Here is a 17546-nt window from a genome sequence, read left to right on the forward strand (position 1 = left end):
TGGCTCGTTATCTTCCAATAACAAAGTTCTTTTACGAATTATAATTCTATTATTTGTGTGCGTATGAGACTTTAAGAACGATGGATGACATGTTGCAAAGTTATGTATACTATCCGCTATGTATACTAATTTCTTATCGTGGTGGACACCGCGTGTGCGTATGCAAAGTGCGTACTGTATGTACATACACCGCAAGACGCATTGCGTCTCAAGCGGAAGTGCAGTGACCAACACGCACGGCACGGCAGCGCATTCCCGTCGCACGGATCTTATTTATGACATATAAAGTCTGATACACGTGTCACATCGATACGACAATAAACGAGCCAACTGTGTTTATATGCGCACGTATATACGCGTAATGCACATACGCAGAACCGCACGTAACATGATGATTTAGACAGGAAACGCATTTTCACTCATTTTCCGAATGCGCGGGATAGTCGATTAAGCTGTAGATGAATGACTTTTGAAATAAGTCACAATACAGTCGCAAATACGTACGCATAATATAATCGCAAAAATATTTATTTTTATTTATTGTATAGAAAAATTCGTGTGAATACGTTGTGCGTACGTACACATTTTAAAGTAATGGATAATTAACTGCCTATATACGCTTCAGATAAGCAAATGACACTTATGAAGTGCTATGACTTTTTTCTCGAGGCAAAGAAGGATTTTATTGCGGAAATATATAAAGCTGATATTGCTGATTTGCAGCGAAATCATTTAAGTAGCTGGCTAATTACACAGAAAGTATTAATTGTATATTGCTCGAAACTAACAATTGGAGAAAGTACGGTTGACTGATCGATTTTGATTCCCTTGCACACGGAATTATAAGATATATAAAGAAAAAGGCGTTACTAACCATGATACGGAACTAGTTGTTGATAACGCATTTTTCTTTATGTCTTATAATCTACAGTATTCTACACTACCTAGGAGAGACTGGGGCTGATTTTTACAGAGGTAAAAAGATACAGTTATAAAAATAGGTGCATAAAACCGTCTGAGAAAGCTGGATAGCGATAAACACATTTTAAAGCTAAATAATCATACATTTCACAATTGTTAACGTTTCTTAGACGGTTTCATGAACCTACTTTTTACGCTGTAACATTTTACCCGTGTAACAACCAGCCCCAGTCTCCTTTATTACTCCAATTTTCAAGTCTAAAAAATACTATTTATAGAGCGCTTTGGAAGAAACGCTCGAATATGTGTCGACTTATTTTTGATGTAGATTCATACCTTGTAAGGCGATTAGTCAACTGTATCCTCTTCTTGTAAGCTGATTAGTATTATCTCTGTAAAATTATAAGATCTCAAAAGATGATACTAATCAGCTTGTAAAATTACAAGATATGTAAAAGATACTTCTATGCAAGATTTTTAATTTTTTTTATGGAGTACATCAAAAGGCTTACTATTTTTTGAGTACTTTGAAACCAAAAAACATTAAAGCCAGATTAAGACAATGTTGTTTATTTCTTAAAAGACTAATTAAAATTCAAGGATTTGTATAAATGCTTGATGAAAAATCTTTAATAATGACAGTATTAAAATGTTATAGTTTCTCTTTTTCACATTAAATTTTAATTTCCATAATATCCTCGTCGTTTGTTGTCGAGTCCTTATAACCATTGCAATAAAGGTCGCGAGCATGCAAATTATGCAAAGCAACATCGCAGCGAAGTCGTTCCAACAAGGAAACAGAGTGTAACGAAAAATGAAAACGTATGCAAGATACATGCTCGTAAAACATGGATTATGAAACAAATGCTCGTCGGCTGTGTAAAGTGCGCAAATTTTATCAGTACGGCACACGCACTTGGCAATCTACATTTCTTCACTTGTAACAACGTTGCATTCCGCCGTCGTCGCTTTTTGTGCCGTCGAATCGAATTCTTCGTATCTTCCAAGTTGCCTCGAGCAGCGGAAACCTTCTGCGTTCCGATAGCGAGTATATACGCGAGTGCACGCGCTTCCGTTCCACGCTCACAAGCGTCCACATGCGGTGTCATTTGACACGCACGCGTATGTCGATACATACTTCGCTTCTTGGTTACTATCTTGACAAAAATTTTGCCCGAAACCGGTTCATGCCCGTGAAGCACGTCTATCATCGTGATCTCTTATTCTCTTATGCGCTTCGGCTCTAGAATTGATATCTCTTTCTTATAACGCGTAAAATCAAATCCTTGTTAAATGCTTTCATTATTTTGACATTTGAATAATCGGGTTACGATATGGAATGTTTTCTCTGATCGACAATGACAAAAAACCCATTATCCTCGCGAAGATATATGAGAGGAAGGAAATGTCAAAATTGAGTTTAATGGACGTAATGATTCGTAAAGTGGTGAAATCCGTATTTCCCTCTGGCTAAGAAATACTTGTCATGATTTACGGCCATATCCAGAATAATTTTTTGCGAGTCAAATTGAGAGAAGGAAGAAGATTGGAATGGAACATTGTTGCAGATACAGAAATAAGATGTTAAAGTGATATCAGTTCAAATCCATTAAATTGAAATGAAAAGATTTAATTTGTTATTTATACGCGTCGTTAAGCAGGAATTATGATGTAATCTTCTCAGGGAGAATTTTCCACTTATTAAGAATAATAAGCGGAAAGGATATGCACTTAAACTTTTTATGGACTTAATCAACTAGCTTTAAATGGCGCGTAAAAAGTGTGAATTAACATATCTAGACGTAAGTGAAGACGTTTACAAGATGATATACATATTTATCCCTTAATTAATATAGATTTACATATCTATTTCATGAAAAAAATGTACGAAATTAATTGCTTGACTTGAAATATATGTTGTAGTAATATAGAAGACCGCGCGCGCGGAGTTCATGTATCCCGACTATATATATTTATTGATGAACTTTTCACTGTGCTCGAAGAAATAATCTCGAGATACATCCAGTATCCGCGACCGTTGTTCCCATCCATCCTCACGAGGACAATAGGTTCTCCTGACAAAGAGAGGAGACTGTTTTCCTTTCTCAGAGTTCCGTACGAGTTAGAACCGCGACCGACTCGCTGGCTTTCGATCGTCGTTGTCTTGAAACCAAGAGCAGCTCGCGGTGAGATAAATGAAGAACAAGAAAAGTATAGCGAATACGATTATATCGCAGATTTGTAGAAATTAAACTATATACTTTTAGATTAGAACAGCTTAAGATATTAATGTTAGATATTTTGAATAAGTTTAACGAAAATTTATAGTTCGGTTTGACGATTAATATTGCAAACAGGAATCTTTAATTCGATATATCTGGATAAAATGCTCCACAGTTAATAAATTATTATTTAAAACTAACGGGCAATTTGATGGAGGGGGTATAGGAAACAATAGAATGGGGAATCGTTTGGGAACGCGGAAAATAAGGAGAGCATAACTTCGCACTTCCAGAAAGACGATGCATACGTGTTATGAAGAACTTTAATTTGGCTCTCTCACGCGACTCAGGAAGGCCGTTATACGCGAAGGACGCTTCCCACGTTATATCGTGACAGATGTGCGGTACCGTCTGCCTATTTCGTACGGGCGTCCGTCGTGCATCGTGAATACGGTCAAAATAGCGCCAAACACATGCGGGCAAAAATCTTGATTTTATCAGCGAATTCTTTCGTTTATGTGCTAAAGATATTCTACGAGGCCGTTAAAATTAGCTACATATTAAGGAATTCTTTATGATACCGTTCTTTGAATACCGGAAACTACTGAACTACTTGCAGTGATATACGATAATTATATTACTTGCTAATTTTGATTTTACTTCCTTTTGACTACCGCATTGAAAGCTCAGTCTGCTAAGTTAAAAGTCAGAATATGTCAATGAGCGACGTCAAGTCAATGAATGGCGACGAGTATTACTTAACCGTCGTTAATGGAGTTACAACAAGAAAATTCTGGAAACGCGTCACGCGATTTGTATACGTATATAAGATTGGAAGAATGTCGTAGATCGAGAATCGATGAGACCAGTCTCGGTTCGTCGAGGTCACACGAGATCGGTCACGCGCCACCAGCTTCACGGTATGAGTGTCGCAACACTCTGGAAAGTCTGGTATCTGTCGTCGACAGATTCGGGTTTCAGGATGCAATGTTTACATTTGTGTGAGACATAAAGAAGGAAATTTAAACGCACAAAGCGTCATGAGATGTTAAAGTGGAAACTATGACTTATTAGACGCAGATGTAAAAGTGACAATTATTGTGATTAATAAATTAAGAAGTTAAAAAAATTGTGTCTGAGAACTCTTTAACAAGACGTAGAGAGTAAGAACTATCTTAATAGTGCGCGCTTCTTATATCTATGTGCACACGTGCATCAGAAAGAATCAAACACTGTTTCGCAGAGCTCTGCTTTCTCTTATCATTTATATATCACTGTCAGTCAGGCTGCAGTAGGAACGTTCAATTTCCTCCGGTCGTTTCGTCGGGACATAAATCATAAATCGCGTACAAACGAAAGCGCGCGCGGAAAGACCCTTGTGCGCGCCTTGCCCACCGGAAATATTAAACTCATACGAAACGCAGGTGCAATTCAGAATGCCGGGCGAACGCCTTCACCGGAACTGCGTAATCGTGCCGCGGTGAAAACTTGATCGTAATTTCGCGATATCCTGAAATTAAATCGCAGCAATTAATATGTTCTCTCGAAGAATGCGAAAAAGAATGCTGTTTTAGAACCGCTTTAATACGGTCGGGGAATATTGAGGCTCGGTACATGCTCGATATCAACCGCTTATTACGCTTTTCATTAGTTATGTCACACAACTGCGCATTTCTTCGTGTGAAATCAGCGATTACTTACTGTTTCGTTCCCAGATGACGTAGCGAGTTAAAAATATGTGGATGATATTTTTAGAATCAAGAATATGTTCTCAATATTTCCATGCAGGCATTAATTAATTGTTGATCAGCTTTTTCCACGAAAATGATATTGTGCTGTAAATATATCAAAGATCGACGAAAGTGCTAAATTAGAAAGTAACACGAAGTATAGTTCTGAGAAGCATTAAGAAATAGCCAGATTGTGACGTTAATTTAGCAGTTTCATGACATCTAATTCTGAAAAATGTTGCAAAAATATTTTTAAGTAATATTATTAAAGACGCATAATGTAGCAGCAAAAAAGTTAAGCGTTATATAGCTTTGGTCGTTTACATACTAAAACAAAACTGATGATTTAATTAAATATTTATATAAAAATGTTCTTTATATAATATATTTATACATTATAAAAAATCTTTTACATAATATATTTATACATTATAAAACAATATATATAATATATATTTTAACGATAGAATTTTTAAAAATAATATAATGTTTATGAAAAGATTTTATTTGTCGGATTTCTTTATTTCTGTCTCATCGGAAGAAAAGACTTTGTGATATCGAACGAAACAATTGTCTTACGGAATCGAACGAATCATTCAAGTAACTTTACACGCGATCGGTTTGATTGAGGCTAACCTGAGAAATGTTGGATTCATCGAACGAGAGAGAACAAGAATTTCCTGTGGTTTTTAAACTTGCTGCACGGAAGAGTTCAGTTGCAAGGAGTGTCAATTACTGTTGATTAAAGTTTTCCGGAGAGTCAGCTGACAACATTTTCAGCAGAGTTCTTCCGCTGTACGATACATACAATGTTGAAAGATTTAATATTTTTTTACTGATGTATATTAGCTAATCTGTTGCTTGTTATGCGAGATTTTCTGATTATAATATTTTCTTATATTTATCGCGATTATTAAGTAATATGGAACAATAGCAGAAAAATTAGCTGATAGTACAATGAACTTGTATGTACGTATATAGTTACTTTATTACCCCAAGGGGTCCAAAAGGGCGTTTTGTAGGGACGTACCCAACCCTATACATGTGTCTGCCATAGGCTCATCGGCGTTTTTCAGGGACGTACCCAACCCTTTACAAGGCCGAGTATCCACCCGAATATCTTCAAAAATCAAAATAACATCAAAATATAACTAAAATAAACTAATCTCGAAAAATAAACAGTATACATCAATCTTGCTGTGATCGGCGTTTTTCAGGGACGTAGTACAATGAACTTATTTCCGTATTAAATGCTCATTTTATTTCATATGTTTGCTAATAACGTGCAACACTGTTAACTTGCAACTTCAAGTTACACTCAGAGATTAGTCCTTAAATTACTATTTTATAATCGACATTTATAGTGATGCAATCTTTTTTATTGCTATGTAGATGTATATGTATGAAAGCAATCGTCGCAGGAAATTTACGTAATACTGTGAGAAAATGAAATCTCAGCTCGTTCTAAATCTCTAAAAACCGCAAAATACGTCACTCAAGTTGAAAACATTATTCATAATTTACGAATAAATTATATTAACGCGGAATAAACCGATGACGCACGTGGTAAATCCCAACAATTAATGTAATATTCCATTTATATAATGCATTGCTTATTTATGCCGCCATATATATGTATGTACTTAATATTGAAAATACATAGTTGAAAATTATAGTTCAATTAGAGTTGACATGATAGAAACGTGCATTGTTTTGAAAAATGATAATGTTTTGTAATTTTATCGTCATTTAATATGTCATCGAATTAATCTATGTTCTTTATTCACATATTTGGCTCGTATAGACTTTAATCATTCGCAAAACAATGGTTCAAAGGGATCTTGAGGCAGTAATTAAGACAAGAGATTAGCGATTGCTCTGTGATTTATCGCCTACCAGTGCGTGCCTATTGTCCATGGAGACACGATTAGAACGTTTACAACCAACAGTAAATTGTCCCTGAACGTGACAAAATGAACGGCTGCAACTTGACACGCAACTCCGAATGTCGTCATATAAATGCGCTCGTAAATCCAGCTTTGCAGCGGATTGTCGATATTTGCTTTTCATTAGTTTTCATGAGTCGCCTAATTGCTCAGCAATAAATCGCAACTGTGAGTACTCTTTTTGATGCTTACAACGTGAAAACTCTTATAGTTCTTACTATTTTCCCAAAATGAAAGAAACGATAAATGCGGAGCGTTAAGTCGTTTTAATTAGCATACCGGTCCTTCATTCCTGCGACTTTCTCTTCGCAATTATCGCGGCGAGGATTTTCCCACACCGTCAATATTAGATTAAATTAGCTTGGGATCATGGATTCCGGGTCGACGACGAAAAATGCATTGTTCCGACGCGCTTCTCCCGTCATTAGACACATCCTGTGTTAAGAGCGGATCATTAACAATGAACGATGCATCGCAACAAATGGCTGTCAGCATCGTCTCAGTATTATTTATTGCCGCAATTATTATTGCATTTATTATTCAATATTATGCAACGTGTTTCAAGACCACATTGGTCTACTTTATTTGGAAAATATAATAATTGCTATGGGGAATTTTCTTACGTAGAACGATGAAAACGATTACATGAGAGATTTACGTATGATTCGAATAGGTGGAAAGTGAGAAAAGCGAAAAAGTTTCTTGAAAATGATTACCTTGCTCGTAAAACTGGCTGGGTCGCAAAACTCACCGACTAAACGATATATCGCTGGCAAGTTGCTCGCGGATGTTAATGCAAATTTCCAAGATGTGTTCACGTAAGAAACGTATCACGGTAGCGCGCGTTAATCCGTTCTCTCATGCCGCTTGGCGTACCTTTTTCCATCGTATCGTACCGTTATCGGCGAAAACGCTGCAGCGCGTTATATTCATTTTTTGGTCGGCTTAGTGAGTAATGCTATATACCAATTGCTAAAATCGTCTCTCCTCGTTCGGCGGAAATCATGCTCCCGTTCGTCGGTTTACACGCGAGCCTCGCCTCGCCTCGCCTCGCGCGTTGCACAACATTTCGTATCCCGCTGCAGCCGTGTCGTTTGACGCGGGCTTCTACAATCGTGCGTGGGTACGCGAATACAATCCAGTAACGCAAGTGCCATGCGTAGACGCAACTCAGGCCGACGATCGCTGGCGCGGTTCTCAGTACGGCATGAAACGCTAGTAGGAAGTTGCGGCAACTTCGACGCGGTTCTGAGATTTACGTTTTTATGCACTGGCTGCAAGTGAGAATTATTTATAGTGAAAGGTAAAAAAAAACAGTTAACTTTGCACGCTTGAATTAAGTATTATTGGTGAAAAATGTATTCTCTCTCTCTCTATTATAATAGTTACTTTAATTACTTAAATAACATTTAAGAACGTAACGAGTCTGTAATTGCATGTCATGAAACTAGATCGCAGTCGTCTGAGAAAATAGTGAAATTCCATTCGTTTCGTCACGGTTTGATAGGTGTGGTTCCGCCGGAAGTGGAAGCGAATTAAGCGACGTCGTGCCGGAAATGCACGGCAAGACCACGTGAAACAGATCAGGCCGTCATTGTTCGCCACGAAATCGCTATCCCGGAAGCACTGAGTCGTTTCCGGAAACAGATGAATATGTTTGACAAGGAGGATTCGATCTTAATGAAGATAGAAAGTAACTCCGCAGCACAATTAATTAAAGATGAGATGCTTTCGCTAATTATATTTCTATTCTAGATCGATTCTCCTGTTCTTCGAAGAAAAAAGATTAGAAATTACACATCTCTGGATGATAGTAATTTTTTTAAAGTATAGTTACTGTATTACGTATGTGGATAAATTAAATTAATAACTTTACACTAATGGCGAATAGATAAGATTAAATAATATATCGGATTTATAGAGATAAAAAATTTCTTTAGAGAAGATTTAGCGATTGAGCTATTGAAAAGCATGACGATCTTAGCAGTCGAGACATCTGATGTAATAAGAGCATGCGCACGAGTTTTAAATCTAACTGAATTCCTATCTCATTCTTCGTAACGTGCGTAAAAAAAGGAAAAGAATATAAGTGCGATATGTAATTAGCTTTATGGTCGATTATGCCATAGAAGTACGATACCGCACGTATATGACTTTGCATGTTTTTCATAATACCGTACCGCGATTCCGCTATTACTTCTCCTGTATCACGAAGCTCCAACTTTTTCCACGAACATGACTATCTATCCGTCGCTTCGTCTTTCATCGCAGCCGTTCCATATAATCATATCGAAGTGCTTCATCACGTGAAAACATAAACTAATGGCCCATGTTTGCACGCGTCGTCTGTAAGGGTGGAAAGTGCAATGTCCGACCGCGCCTGAATAAGGGCGCGGCTTTTGAGGGTGCGGTGTTTGCTGCACGCACGTGTAGGCACCCTTATTCTTCATCTCCATGACAGCAGGTTGGGGCTATTTAATTTAACGTCATTTTCTTAATAAGCACCAAAATTCCGCGAGCTTCTAATGGGATATCTAATTATAAAAATAATTATACTATTAGTTTTTATATATGCTTTTAAAATTATACTAATTCTAAAAGTAAAATTATCGACTGTATTAATAATAATATAAATAAAATAGGAATTTATTTTGTTGATTTATTTATCAAGAAAATAGTATTTATTTAATTTTACAAATTTTTTATTTATTATATTTTTATATTACAATATCGTGTAGAGTTTTGACTTATTAATTATTATATGATAAAACATGTGAACGTCAAAATTGATAAACAACACCATGAACCAATGATATGACTTTTAATTATGATAGACTTCTATGTGAAGACGTATGTTTGCATTCTGTGGCATTTATCGTTTGAAAGTATTTCTTATTGTTAGTGGACTGTCTGGACTGTTTATAATATGAGTTCGCGCGTACTGTCCCCAGTCATAACAGCATACCTCATTACACGATATATGTTCCGTACTCGATAGCCTGCCTTATCACTTCACACATTTTTGTAATTTATGTAGATTTGGAAATGCATCGTAACATATCTTATTCGTAATTAAATAACTTGCAATAAGAAGAAATAGACCGTAAAAAATTAGCGTAACAAGGATATTAAAATTAATCAAGAAAACTATTAAAAACTTTTGTTACGGAAATACGAAGTAATCTTTAAAGTTCAATTAACGTGCCGGCATTCTTTTCGAGATATAATTTTTCCGGTTTTTTAAGGGTGAACTCTTGTGCTCGTTCGTTGCCCTTCGTTGCCCTCAGTCAATCGTCTTAAGAAATCCGAAAGTTCACGAAGCGTGTAATATAAGTCAATCATCTTGGAGATTATAGAAGCTGACCTACATGTGCGCAACCACTCCCAAATCACAGATTCGTTGCCAGTGCACTGCTAGATAGGAAATAATTAATCAATTGTATAACCAAGAGAAAGAGAGAGAAAGAGAGCGAGAGAGAGAGAGAGAGAAAGAGAGAGAGAAGTAAAACATGATATTATTATAAATTTGACTTTAATTTTAACAATTTATGCATAAAATTAGACTCCTCCGTTATTAGTTTTTACAGTTTATGTAGATAACATTAATTGTTCACTATTCAACTATTTTCTTTTTATGCGTGTACACGTTTTAATTTGTAAAACATGTATTAAACGTTGTAAAGTAAATGATTTTTGCGATTATTTTAATTAGGTATTCAACACAGAATTCAAAAATAACAGTAACTTGACGTGAATTATTACCGAAAGAATGTTGAAGATGATCATTATTTTTTTACGGACTATTTTTTGTGCTTTATATTTTTTTCTAAAAAAGGATCTATCTAGAGCTGTCGAAACTCTATATATGATTAATACAGAACCTTATGGGATGACGGGCAATTTTCATCAGATGCGAAGTTTTCCCACCTTAAATCGTTTAAGATGTAATACAAAAATAATAATTAGTTAATAATATACACCTAGCTCACGTTATACAAATTTATTTAGTCCTTTTTTTTGTAAAAAAAATTAGTAAGCAGAGAGATTTTAAATCAAAGTCAATATTCTATTATTGCATTTACAAAAATATTTTTAATTTTTATATAAACAAATTATTAAACAGATATATAACGTATCATCTTTAATGTTATCTCGAAAATGTGATATTATGCCTGACATGCTGATTTCGATTTGATAAAGAGATAGTGAGATATGTGCAGGATAAAAATGTTTCATACAAAAAGGGCCCTGTGTTCCACCAAAGGCACTAGATAAATATATATTCACAGGGTGTATGCATGGAGTTTCATATATGAGGCTGTCGTACAAATTTGATTCTCGGATCCCTTAACACTTCTGATGTTTGCCAGCTTTCGCGTTATCGCATACGCAACGTGAGGAAACTTTACAAGAGTAGTTTTTATATTTATTTTTCTTCTCGCTCCCGACGACAAGAGGACGACTTTGAACTCTTTTTTGTCTACTTCATAACTCTTTCTTTGCCTAACTCTAACGTAATGACATTTGCGTAGCATATTGTACCAGCACAAAATACAACCTTTATCTTTATCGAGATTATTATGCAAAATATGTTTTTATTATTTTGCAAATAAAAAATACTTTTATTAATTAACAAAATTTTATAATTATTGTTTAAATATATATCTGTTTTATATATTTTATTAATAATGCTAATTATTAAAAATTACAAGTATTTTAAAAGGATATAAGAAATACAGAAGAAAAGAACAATATCCAGATGCACTATTTGTAAAAGTCTAGCTATTTTTCTTTCCTTTAAAAATCGAGAACATTCTGACCGCGATCGATGTACTTTAATAGCAATTTCACGATGCGGCAAGGTCCAGCTTCCGCTCTGCGTGACGAAGCTCATTTCCGGGACAATTCCATGCCCTATTAGAGGGAAACCCCTAACGAATATTTTTTCTCCCCTCATCGACTACTTCAACCACTATTTCCTCTAGGTTGTTTATGTTAGTATTTCGAGAAAAAGAAAATTTAAATATCCGCAAATATATTTATTTTAAAATCCAAATTTTCTAATATTACTGGCACTTTTAGCATATTTAATCATAATTATGCCATTTAAATTTATATTATTTTATTAAAATTTTATGCTTCTGCAAAGTTAATATTTTTTACAATTTTTTTACAAAACATAATATAGCTTGTCGATGTAACAAACATGATACACATTTGCCGATCAATTCCATTGTTGCTGCATCCCATCAAAATTTACAGTTACAATAATTTCATACTATCCTCTTCCGGATTATTCATTTTCCTCCGTGAGACACCCTCCGGGAGTGTCTCCCAGCTTCCTATATCATCAAAATTGGTTCCAGAAGGTGACAATTATTTTTCAAGCGATAACACACGGTTACGTCCATCTTCTCTGTTTCCTCTTTGGTTTCGGCAAACTGGCGAATAACAGGTTCGCCTTGCAAGGTGAGATACATATCCCTTCTCGTTGTCCCTCTCGCCTCGTGCACGCATACGCGCAAATCGGCGGTGTGCAGGTGCACGATGGATGCATGTCTGGTAAGAATCGCACACGTATACACACAACACGAGGGAAGAGCCTCGCCTGTGGGAAAGTAATGCTACACCATGGGATCCACCGGGCTGGACCGCTGCTCTACCAAAGTCCCATAGTACGCATACTACGGTCCGTCATGCTCGTCGTGTACACGGCTAAAGTAACTGACCACCATGGTTCCGATTTCTCCTCTCGCATTCTCCCTCCCCCCGTCGTCGGTTCCGAGCGGTTCTCGAGTGGTCAATCGACTTCGTGGAATTTGCATACGAGCGAACGATATTGATGTCTTTATCGTCGGTCAGTTAATTCCATAAATTAAAATTCGTTAAATATTTATATGTTACGATGAAGTCAGGCAAACTAAATCATGAAAACTCTGCTATAAGAATTATAATTATGAATGCTATAAGTGTTTTAATGCAATTTTATACGTTTGATCATCTTGATGAATAAGTGATGTAACGCAGTGAAATTGTATAGTATTATATCGGCGACTATCTAAACAGGTTCCATAGACTAAACTGATAAACTGCTATGCACTTGGCGATAATGATATGTAATCCATGTAACATCGTTACGTCATTTAAGTAGAAAATGATGAAAAATGTGATTGCAATGTCCCACCGAAACATCGTCACGGTGGTTGCATTTTCACATAACAATCCATCCTGTTTCAGTGTGAAACGCGATAATCACTCAACTATCCAATTTACCTGAAGGAATTATTAAACGTTGGAATTAAATCCAAAAAGAATTAAATGCTAAAAAAAAGAATGGTTGACCAACGTTTCAAAACTATTTAGATATTGAATAATATTCAAATGCCTTTATACTTACCTCAAGACATTTTACTGTCTCAAATATTTTTATACCATATCTATTACTCTACATTTTTATATTACGAATGATTGATAATTCCTGAATTGATAATTCCGTTATCCTGCGCATACAGAATCTCTTATATATATCTTCTATTATAATAATTAAAAAAAAACGCTCGCAGAGGACATGGTACAAAAATATTCGTCACGACAGCGACCTGATGCGACAGGTCGACGCTCGTACCTTTTGCGTGTCAGCGATAAGCCAGTGCCGCTTTATGAGACTCAACGCACGAATACGTGCACACACGTTTCGCATTGTCGGTAGTCGCCGCCGCACGCGCGTGCACTAGCGCGGCTTATCTGCCGATTGCAGCTGCACCGGCGCGGCAATCTAGCCTGGCGCAGCTAATTGAATTTTCTTCCCGAGATCGTCGTGAGCGAGGCCAGAGTTCGCTGGGGGAAGGATCTTTCACAGAGAAGCTCCTTGTACCCGCGCGACAAAAGGCACGCGTGTTGCACAACCGAATCACGATAATACGCGTGGCTGCTGCTGCTGCTGCTGCCGTAGAACTCTCGCGTCGCGATCTCGCGCCGAGACTCAAGACCAAAGTCACTCGTAGTTCTTACAGACATGCCGCTGTTAGACTAGTGACGTTTTTCCATGACCGGCAACCATGAGTTTCTCGACCCCGGCGAACTGACCTCAACGGACAGAATTCGAGAAACTGAGCATCGATATACGTTCCTGGGAAAAGTAGTCATTTACGAATAGTTGACTGATGTGCGAAAGGAAATATTAAAGCTGTATCCACGGGCTTCAATTAGATCCGTTCTTTCTTCGATATAATTTATAACTGTTAAATCCGTAATTATAGTTAAAAGACAATTGGAGAAAATTAATTTTCACCAAGTCTTTTACAATCTGCTCGATTCCAACCCAGAGATTATAGTGCGCCGAAGTATTTCAAAGACATCCCTTATTTTCGACACGCCTACACGTGCAAGATTGGCCTCGAATTACACGTGTCGACCACCCCACGTTGTATCGGCTGCATCGATAAATGCCACCCAGGTGCCCTAATCGCGCGCTCCTTTCCTTTCGAAGCCTACACCTTTCCGAATACCTGCCTGCGGACTGCTCGGCAAGTGCTTCATTCAAACGGCTTTATTAAAGATCGTCTTAAGAAATCATCGTCGGGAAATCTAACGCGGTTGCAATATTGGTTGGAAAAATCGTGGGACGTAACGCGCACCGGAAGACGAGGATTTATTTCTTCTTCCGTCACGATAATATGCGCGATTACACACACATTTACGCTGACGCAAATTCAAATATACACTCCAATTTAGATCGCGGAGTAGAATGGCGGCTAGATCGCTATAAATACGTAACGCGCATTTCCTCCGAATCGATGAATATCTCAGCCACGAGTCATTGTTTTTCCTGGCGCGGGCGCGTGTAACTAGTTTATTAAATCAAAAGGAGAAGCGTATTTGTATACGCTATTCAGCGAATCGAGCCGACTCCCACGTATACGTCTCTCACTTTTCTCTCGCAGAGACGTAAGCCCTTCTTTCTTCGACATGAGCTCTACGCCCATGCAGTCGGTCGTCGGACGATCACGTAGGATGCGACTCTGGCGTTTTACTTTTTTTTTCCTCTTCTTTCGAATGTGACAGGTACAGGCATGTATGTAAAATATCGCCGTGAGGAGACCGGAACGAAGATTTGTTGGTCGAGCAAGAGTCAAATAAGCAACCTTTTAACTCCATGAATGGTCTGAACTCTCGTCAGCTAATCGACCTTGTCACAAAATTTCGATTATATTTTACGCTATCAGCTTGAAAAAATGATTAATCAATGAAATATGTTGGAAAGTATTTTGTTCGTAAAAATAAATATTATAATGGCGAATTGTATTAACAATAAGTTTCGCGTTAGATTCTATTCGCTTTCACAAATCTCTCTTTACGATTACAATTGCGCGACAGGATGGCTGAAAGTAGACAAAAGAAAGGAAAATTCACAGGAATTTTTTACTTTGGACGATAAGTCGCTGTCGCGACACCCTCTGGTCCTATGATGGTGATTACCTTAACGAGCACGCGCTACCGCCATTGCATAATGGCTTCTTGCACACATCTCTTACCTCAGAATCAAATCCGCGGAGAATCTTATACGCGGAACAACTAATAGAAGATAAAATTGCCGGACGTGCTTATCTGTAACGACCTAGGAACCTATCGACGACCTCTTTCCCCACGGTGCGAAACTCAGCTGCCGCATATATGTGTAGTTCACTTCCCTTTCAACAATGCAACGCGGAACTTGTTGTGCGCCACATCTTAATTTATTTACGCAATAAAACAATCTAAAATTGCTTTTTCGAATAGTCATCTCTACGAATTCGTGTGATAGCTGCCACTGATAACAATTTTTATGTATAAATAGCAGATATAAAAATACAAAAATATCACAAAACGTAAAAGAGAAGTTATTATACAAAAATATCTAATCGTAATCTAGCTTCTAATTTATAAAATGTAATTTGAGATAAATATAATTTTGAATTTTGAAGAAAATTAGTATTCATCAGTGATTTAATCACACTTTATAATTTTTTATATTTTAAAGTGAATATATAAACGCATCAATAATAAATAGATAATATTTATAAATTATATTTTTTGTATTCTCCGCGCGGAGTACTCAATTTACAGCCTCATTCATCTCTTCCTTCGTATCCTAGGTGAGCATTTCATGTTCTCATCGCCACGACACAAGGAAGAGTCCTGAAGCGAGAGTAGGGCCTGTCTCTTCGAGCGAACGGCTGGTTCCGTGGATATACGCCCTTCTTCTTGCAAGCGCGGGTACCGTCATCGCCCCCGCAGTTCCCCAGCGGACGCACACGACGGCACGCATCTACACGGATACGTGAACGTGTAGCCGCGTATACTACACAAGAAGGTCGTTCTCTTTCCTCTGCCTCGTCCGTTCGCTGGCGCGCGGCTTACTATGTCGGTTTACTCGCTCGTTCGCCAGTCGCGACAGAACGCTCGCGGAGCGCGCACCGTGGTGCAACCATCGCCGTGCGTTTCGAATTGATATCTCAAGTTTTACCTCGGACTTTGTTAAATTCTCTTCGAGGAAAACGGACTCTTGTTACATCTTGATGTTCATTACGTGACGTCTCTTTAAATAATCTCAAGAACGCTTCGTGTGAAATGTGCGAAGCGATTCGTTTACGCGAAATTATATACCGAAATGCGTGCCGGAAGTCCCTGCTCGTGCATTCTGTCGACGCAACGCGATTGTGACTGGTAGTGAATCCGTTCGTTGTGTTGTGACCGTCGCGTGTAAATTGCCTTTTGGTTTAAGACGGTGAACTTGGATGATTTCGATGCCGCACATTCGTCAATTTTGAATGTTTGGCGCGTATTAACGCGCGGGCTATCGCGAGTGCGCAGGCCGCTCAACTGCGAATTTAATTAAAGTGAGTATAGAACACAGAAAATAATATAAAATATGTATTTGATATTCACCACATATTGCTTTATTTTTTCCCCTCTTTAAAAATCAGAAATGTGCATATGAGCTTCCTTCCCGTCTCTCCCGGCGCCTGTAATGATATGCCGGTGTGTCCTTCGGATGCACGTGACCGCAACACATCGGTCCGTTGATGATACATCGCAGGAAGCACTAATGTTTCCTATTACAATTCTAAACGGAAATTTTCGCAGTGTATAATTAATATGCACTATGCTCCAAAACTGTGCAGAAAAATTCCTATTTTGAATTTATATTTAAAAAAACGTGCAGAATTCTTTATTGCTTGTTAATTTAGATGTCTAAAAAATATAAAGAATAATTTGTTACTTTTTACTTGTGATTTTTATATGTAAGAATCTTTGAAGAAATATATCTGTAATCACATATAATGCAATAATACGAATAACAATTATACACTGAGAAAAAAGTTATTAACTTGACTAAATGCGTTTAACTGATGATTACCATTTTTTAAATAGAATTGTTTAAGTATTTAAATAAATTACGCCATGTTAGATTTAATGTGTCGTATTTAATTTAAATACTTAAATATTTAAATTAAAAAAATAGTAATCAGTTGAACACATTTAGTCAACTTGACAACTTTTTTCTCAGTGTACATTTATAAATGGTGTAATGCAATAATACGAATAACAAAGGCGGTAACGAAGGCAAAGGAAGAAACTATTCTTATTATTAAATTTCCTTACCGCAACATCCCGCAGTTGGTGGAAAAGCATCCATGTACTTTGCACATGCATATCTTTGAGCTTCTGGCTTCTGTATCTGCGGC

General features: G+C 37.2%; 1 protein-coding gene across 3 annotated transcripts in view; it reads left to right on the forward strand.

Moving 5' to 3' along the window:
* Rau (RA domain-containing protein rau) overlaps positions 1-17546 on the forward strand; it is a 61149-nt gene that overhangs the window by 13683 nt on the left and 29920 nt on the right. The window contains exons 1-2 of one of the 3 annotated variants that reach the window (XM_071778376.1): positions 7972-8122; positions 15954-16697. The exons of 1 other annotated variant lie outside the window; for it this stretch is intronic. The gene's annotated coding sequence lies outside the window, so the exon portion shown is untranslated. Of the gene's footprint in view, positions 1-7971; positions 8123-15953; positions 16698-17546 lie in introns of those variants that run through there. One more of the 3 variants, XM_071778378.1, reaches the window with a different exon arrangement.

Source organism: Temnothorax longispinosus, chromosome 5 (assembly GCF_030848805.1).
Source record: "Temnothorax longispinosus isolate EJ_2023e chromosome 5, Tlon_JGU_v1, whole genome shotgun sequence".
Taxonomy (NCBI): domain Eukaryota; kingdom Metazoa; phylum Arthropoda; class Insecta; order Hymenoptera; family Formicidae; genus Temnothorax; species Temnothorax longispinosus.